Source organism: Ixodes scapularis, unplaced genomic scaffold, assembly GCF_016920785.2.
Source record: "Ixodes scapularis isolate PalLabHiFi unplaced genomic scaffold, ASM1692078v2 PGA_scaffold9__187_contigs__length_104089568, whole genome shotgun sequence".
NCBI classification, from domain to species: domain Eukaryota; kingdom Metazoa; phylum Arthropoda; class Arachnida; order Ixodida; family Ixodidae; genus Ixodes; species Ixodes scapularis.
Window position 1 is genome coordinate 60191883 of NW_024609884.1, and position 7976 is coordinate 60199858.

Below are 7976 nucleotides of genomic sequence, written 5' to 3' on the forward strand. Positions count from 1 at the left end.
TCTGGTCTTCGTTCAGATCAGAAGGTAGAAAAAGGGTACTCGCATTGGCAGAAAGAAGATAAAAGTAACGTCTTAATACTTAAGCGGTTGGAGTGGCCACACAAGCTGTGGTTTCGTTCACGATCGCCGCACAGGAATTCCAGTCTCACACGTGTTCGTGCACACACAGTGCTCCGGCTCACGAGGTCTCCTCGCCGTCTTTTTTTTTTTTTAAGGGGTCGCTTACTTGTGGGAAGTCTACAGGGAGAGCCGAAGCTCGAGGGGGGATCGGTGGCCGAGTGGTCTAGCGCACACCAGCTCGGAGCACGTGGAGCGAAAGCTCGCGCTGCAGAACCCAGGGATCCTGGGTTCAATCCCCACCCCTGCCCGTTTCGATCTGGATGAGCATCGTACCGGCGTGCGGTCGTGTATCACTACTGCGTGGTGCACGTTAAAGATACCAGGCTAGCGGTTGTACCGCACTGGCTAAATTGCTTATCTACAGTGGGTAACAATGTCGCCATGTTCTGGCAGACTAAACTCCTGCTGTATAAAGAACTAACGACTAATTTGTTTTTTGTTTAGCCGAAGCTCGAGGAGGGGAGATGGTCTGCGCGAGAAGAAAACCCTTCTTGAACGAGTGCCTACAGATGTAGCAAGTTGAGTGAATAAAGTATCCCAAATCTCAAGGCAAGAGGAGGACGTAGCAGACGACACAGGTTGTCAAGGGAAAGATCGCACTGCAGTCTGTGTTAAAGCACCGCTATCAGGGTGGCCGTCGGAGACATCAAAGAATCGCGGCATTCTCGTTTGTATTACTGTGTCTGGTTTTCGAAACACCTTTTGGTGCTTGGCGAGTCAGCGTGCTATGTTCAGGCGGGCACCCTATTATACACCCAGACTGTGTTACTTTCTTTTCAAAGACGATCATAAACATAGAAAACATGCTGAAATATAAAAGGGCATCGCCAATAAGTGGGCGCGTTAAGTCCGCGCTCCTTTACTTCTACTCCGAGCGCACCAACTAAACGGGGCATGGCGTACAAGAGCGGAATGAGCGAGCAATCAAAGTATCTTCATTCGCTGGACTAAGCACTATAAAAGGGGCAACGGTCTGAATGTCTCCTCATCACGACAACTCTTCTGTCGCCGTGCTGTCGGCACGCTACCGTTTGATATGTAGATTCGTTTTCAGGCGAGATGCACGAACCAACCTTTTCCAGAACGCTAATTGCTGTCTTGGCTTTCAAATCGTTTTTACCGGCTGGATTAGGCTATAATCAACTGAAAAGGGGCAGCGTTCCGGCTGCGCCTTTCGTCTTGATGATCTCGGCAACAGCGCAGCCATATTGTGTGTGGACGTGACGTCAGTGTGAGCTTTCTACCTGCAGACGGCCGATTTTCCAGTGCATTTTACATCAACACCGTAGATCGAAGCCACCGTATAGCTACTACTATTGGGTCAGAAATTTGTCAACAACTCATTGCTTCGTGACAGGAATTTCGGATGAATGTATAGACACAGGGTATAGGTAGTGATAATAAGCCCTCTATAAACCGTAAAATCCTTGTAATGTTTTTGTTTTGTTTCCACCCCTCCCCCTTTATTTCGACCGCTAGCCACCCCCCCCCCCCTCCCTCCCCCACGTTAAGTGCACTTCTGGGGTCGCTGCCCGTAGGTCCTACCTGGGCTGTGCGTGGGCCATGTTAGCAATGGTGCGGCCTCCACCGTCTCCAAGCCGTGGGCATGCCGGACTTGGTCTGCCCATATAAAACCTCCGTAAACCCACCTCGGCTCTCCAAGTTATCAACGGCGTGGGCTTCAAGGCGGCAAAGCGTGGGCATGCCCAACTTGGACTACCTGTGCCACTCACAAAACGGCTCTTTCTGCTAAAATTCAGAATATTTACTGCATGTTCTGGAAATTCCACTGAAGAGAGCGACTTAATTTGATACCGAATCAAGGAGGGCTGTAACCCTTTGTTGCATACTTCAAAAGCGTCCATGCAAATCATGAAATTTTGCGTTTTTGCAACTATTGCTATTGAGTTGAGACCCACGAAGTTTTCCACAGCTTTCAGGAATGTATTTTATTAATTACAGAACGTCCACTACAGTGAACAGCATGCACTGAGGGCACAAGATCCGTTTCGTCCCATGACCTGAACTTTGGCTTTTTTTTTGTTTTTGAACTCGACGTATTTTTTGGGGAGGTGGAGCCTGGTGTCTTGTGTCGCGATCCTCTTCATCACTATTATAACTTTGGCTGGCATCTTCCCAGCTATCATCACACCTGCCTTGATCATCCTCTATGGCACAATCGATGTCATCATCCTCACTCTCTAAAATATCATCATCACTTCCTGACGGCAGGCCCTCTTTAAGTAGGACACTGATTTCTGAGTCAGATAGTGGAATATCCAATAAAGCATCCACGTCTGCTTCTCTCAAAGGTGATTTGGTAGCGGATAATTTGTCGCTAAAACAAAAAAAGAACAAATTATAGTATTTTTTCTCAGAATATGTAGAATTATGGCGCATTATTCATTACAGCAGAAATTGGACCATTCCAGCATATTTACAGCACTGCTGACCAAATACAATTGTGCATAGCACATGCCCCCGTAATGCTGCTGTTCATGGTGTCCACCAGAGTGGACAAGCCGCAAATAGATCCCTTAGGGAACATTGAAGACTTATTGGACACTCATATTTATAAAGATTACACCTCAAGACCTACTCGAAGGCATGAAAATGTTTAACAGAGGAGTAATAAGTTTTTGCAACTGTTTACGACGCTTTTGCGAGGATGCTCGTGCTTTACCTGGGAATTGTGGAAGCTGCCATCTTGGAGGCTAAATATGTCAACACCAGTGGAATTGCGGCGCCATCTATGAGTGGCAATCGAAAACACATATGTCCACTGAAGTGGACGCGTACGGGTATTATGTCGCCTGGCAATTTATGTAAAAAATAATTAACTTTGTCTACTGTAGTGGCTACTATGCAACCAAGGGGTGATTCTAAGCGTGAGCGAGAAAATGTATGCTTGCTAAACTTCATTACTAACTTACTACTCAGCGTGTATGTGAGAAGGCCGTTTTACTTGGGGTGGAGTTTTTAACGCAGAGTATTGAATTTGAGAATGAATTCGAAACAGGCTTGTCAGATCAGCGACCGGCGAGTTTCTTGAAGTTTTCACGTGCGTCCCCGGGACCCCGTTTGTTGCGAAGTCCCCGGGGTTTCTTCTTGCAAGTCATGGCGACGCCTGCCGTGCCGACGAAGGTACAGTGTTTTTTTTTCTTCAACGCTCCAAGTGACACTGCAATCGACACGATAATGGGCGCGTTCCAAGTAGCCGCTGGCCCCGGAGGCTCAAAGTATCTCCAGCACCAGGTCGGGGTGAGCTTTAGGGCGGCCGTCAGCAGCATGGCTGCTGCCAACCGTTTAGTGGCTCAAGGACACTTGATGCTTGGCAACGTAGGGCACGTAGAGGAGTCGCGCGCCAACGGGCTCCAGAGGAACCCGTTGGCGCACGACTCCTCTACGTGTTTGTCTACAGTCTGCCCCCTTACGTGACTGAGGAAACTGTCGTCCAAGCCCTCAGCACGTTTGGAAAAGTGAAGGGCATTTTCTATGTGACCTTCCGTGACCGCCCAGACATCATGTCCAGGGCGGTGAAGGTGGAGATGACGAAACCAGAGTTATGAACCGAAATTTTTATCGATTCAATTCGGATTTATGGCGTTCGGTTCAGTTCCGGGAAGCAAAATTAACGGCTCGAATAGGTTCGAACCGCTAAATTGAGAACATATTTTCCATGTTGTTTTGGCAATCAGCACTATTGCAACCCTGAAACAAGAAGCTTTATAGCTTTCTTATCAGTTGTGCACTCCACTTTTCTTTTCAGGTACTAAAAATAAGAAATTGTGTTATTTAATTTCGACAGAACAGTAAACGAAAACCTAGATTATCATAAAACATGTCGTATTTATATGACTCAACATCTACTTGCTTACCTCAGTCCTATATATTTGTCCCGAATAAAAAGGTTATCAGCCTGCTAGGTAGCCAAAAATACTCGTGATTTTGCGTCGCAGTAATAAAAGTTGAATCCTAGTTGTGCTCTTGAACTTAGTATTTAATTACAGTGCTTAAAATCATGGAAGGGGCACCTCCTCGCCATATATATTGTGAAATTTAGTTCACAAAATACGTTTTATAATATATATGATGACGACGGCAACTAAGCTAAAAGCAATCATATTTTCAAAATGTCACGAAAGTTTTGGGACAAGCAGTTGCAGTCTACCTTTTATAGAATAACTGAGCGGCAATCACAACGTTTGTTTTCCTGAGCAACATTGTTTATATTCGGCACCGTGATGCAGGCAAATAATCATAAAAAAAAGAGTGATCAAAATTGTTCATTCTACTATGCGTGCACCTCCGTACGTCGAATCTGACCTAAAATAGCATGTACCCAAGTGAACATTTTCGGCATAATTTGGCGTTTCAGGTTCGTTCTTGACAAAATGCCGGTCAATTCAATTTCCAGATAAGCATCACCCTTGCTAATTGGTGATTTGGTGTTAAAATGAAGTAGTATTTTATACTCTACTCGACATTGCAACTATTAATTGGTCACTTTCTGACGGTCTACGTGCGCAATCATCATAGTTCCGCCACGCTCTCCCTGTGTACTTTGTTTTTGTCCTGATACATACACATAAAATTGTCGTTTATCACTTAAAAGATGAAATAACCGAGTTATATATGTTTGAGAAGTTGAATATGCGTCAGGGACAGATAGGTTTCTAAAGCAGCTTCAAAATACAAAAAATAAAAAAAATTATTTAAGGCTCTTTCAAATCTCTTAAGACGTGCCTATTGAGGATAAAAACATCGGAAAAGATTTGCAGACCATATTTCAGATAATTTGGGGATGCATTTAATTATTATGTATATCTGTAAGGTGGTCGGCCTTTTATTTATTTATGTTGTCAAATCTTCAGTCAGTAATAAAATATATTTTATTGTTGTCAATACATTTGACTGTATGAAGTTCACATAACCGCTTGAGACCGACACGGGAGGGCGATACTCGGAAACGCCAGCTGTTGAGTCTGCGGAAACATGCTTTTTTGTTCACTGATTGGCAGTGTGAAACACCGGGTCGTAGGGTATGCCAAAAATGACTGTGTGCTGTTATGATCGGTCACCCAGAGGGCAGGCTCGGCTTCCTGGCAGCGCCATCGACCACCCATCGAGTGACCAAAGACTCGGGCTCGGCATTCTGGCGCCGCCGAACATGCCGACCGACGCGGCGTGGGTGGGGTGCGGCTTCCGGGCGACACCGAGCGGGCCACCCGGCACAGCGGGAGCTGACCCCCCTGACACCCCGCTGAGAAACGGGGGCCCGCCTCCTCGGCCCTCGGACCGGGTGCTAATGAACGACGTAGACAAGTGGAGACGTTTGGGTCTCGGCGTGTGATCGGGAGAGCTGCCTGTTCCCGCGATCTTCTGGGAGACGGGACGAGAGGGATGCTTGGACCGGGGTGTGACCACGTGGGAGGTCCGCGTCCCGGGAGACCTGCAGAGACGTCCCGTGGTGACGAAAGTGCCCTTTCTCCTCGCGGGACCTTGGACAGGGACCCCCTCGCCACCTCAAGGAGGCCACATTAGCCGGTGCTCGGACTCGTCAAGAGTCTTCCCTTCTCAGACGCCAAAGCTGAAAGATGATGATGTAAATATTCCTGTATATAAACGTCTTCTCCTCTCAGTGAACGCTCCTCAGTATCTTCGAAGTCCACGACGCTTGGAAGTGGGAGCATGCTCGGCCCGGAATCGTAACAACTGGATGGCAGCGGTGGGATGGTCTGTGCAGAGTCCTGGTTGCTGTGTTGGTGAGTGTTCAACTTTCTCTTGGGATTTGCCAGGTTTGAGTAGATGGTGAAGTTTGCTTAAACTTGGTGATATAGCTGCCGGGGTAGTTGGCTTTATTTGGGCATTCCCCGGCAGAGAGTAAGGTGAAAGATTGTCACTCGAAACAACCATGGACTTGAACAAGTTGCGCAGACCAGATCTGATTCTTTTGAGTAAAGAATTGGGGCTCGATTTGGGGGGAGTCCAGAGAAAACCTCTCATAATCGAGGCGATTCGGGCGAGTGGTGCCGACGACGTGGAGCTTCGGGAGTGCTGGGAGCTAATCGAGGAAAGGATTAAGAAAGAGGAGGAAAGAGTTAAGAAAGAGGAGGAAAGACAAGAAAGGGAGATCGCAGAAAGAGAGAGAGAGCGTCTTTATTGCAGAGAATCGGAGGAAAGAGAGCTCATGGAAAAAGAGAAGGAGCGTCTCTATCGCAGGGAGTCAGAGGAAAGGGAGCTCATGGAAAAAGAGAAGGAGCGTCTTTATCGCAGGGAGTCAGAGGAGAGGGAGCTGGAACGGAAAAAGTTAGAGCTTCAGATAGCCCAGGTGGAGGCAGAGCGGGCAGGCCGAGAGACACCGAGTTCTAGGGTTGGTCAGGCTACACCGCGGTTAAAAATGAAAGACCTCCTACAGCCCTTTAAAATTAAGGAAGATATTGGCTTGTTTCTTGTAAATTTCGAAAGAACATGTGAGAAGATGGACTATTCGCGCGACACATGGCCGCAATGGCTTTTGACAGTTCTGCCGTGCGAGGCCGCCGACGTGGTGGCTCGGATGGAGAGAGCGGAGGCAGACGATTATGACAAGGTCAAATCGGCTCTCCTGAAGAAGTACCGCCTCTCCGCCGACGCCCTCCGTCGCCGATTTCGCACTGAGAGAAAGAAGTCGGATGAGTCCTTCTCCGAATTCGCTTACAACCTGAAATCCAATCTCGTAGAGTGGCTGAAAGGAGAGGAAGCCCTGGGAGACCACGACAAGGTGGTCGAGTGTATCGGTCTCGAACAGTTCTATAACTGCTTGACGGAGGAAACCCGCCTGTGGGTGCAGGACAGACCGGGGGTTAAAACGTTGGAGCGAGCCGCCGATCTGGCAGAAGAATTTGCTTTAAGGCGCGATGCTGAGAAAAGCCGGGTTCGTCTCGGGGCAAACGCAGGCGGGGAGCCTTCCAAGAAAGTTGGTGCGCACGGAAAAGAAAATGCCGGGTTGCAAGGACAAAAGAGTGAGAAAAGTGGGGAGATGTCCGATAAGAAAGAGAGCGAAGGGAGGACAGACTTTGGGAAAAAGAGGGCGTTCGAAGCAAGAAAACCTTTAGTCTGTTTTCGCTGTCAGGAGCCCGGACATATCAGTGCGGGTTGCCGAAAACCGAAGGTGGTTTTTTCCTTCGTTGATGACGATGACGAGAACGCGCGCCCTCTCGAGCCCTACCTCCATGACTTGCTTGTTAATGGAAAAGCATGCAGAGTTCTCAGAGATTCTGCGGCGACGATGGATATCATTAGACCTGAGTACGTCGGAGAGAATGATTTCACTGGAGAGTGCGCCTGGATTAGGCAGGTCGTGGAGGAGAGCAGTGTCTGCCTGCCTATCGCGCGTGTCAAGGTAGAGGGGCCGTTCGGGATGTTGTGCACAGAGGCAGCGGTGTCGCAAAACCTTTCCAAGAGGTATCCCTATTTGTTTTCCAACCGCTCAGATCGAATGCTGAGAGACAAGGGTTTGAAATTTTGCGAGGGAACCGTCCATGCACTTACCCGGTCCAAGGTTCGTGAACTCGCAGCGCAAAAGACGTGCACGGACGGAAGTGTTTGTAACGATTCAAAAGATACAGGCACAGTTGGGGCGCAGGACATGGGGGAGCCGGCTGCGCCGGAGCCGCAGTTAGATCTGTGTGCTGTTGGCGAGGCAGAAGAGACTATGCCTAATTGTCCAGATGAAGCGCTTGAATCAATGACATCTCTGGTTCCGCCGCACTCCTCTGGTCTTTCAGGCCTGCTGAACGTGGATGTAGAAACGCTGTTGGCGGAACAGGCAGGTGACCCATCGCTTAAGATTTTGAACAGTCATATTAAAGAGG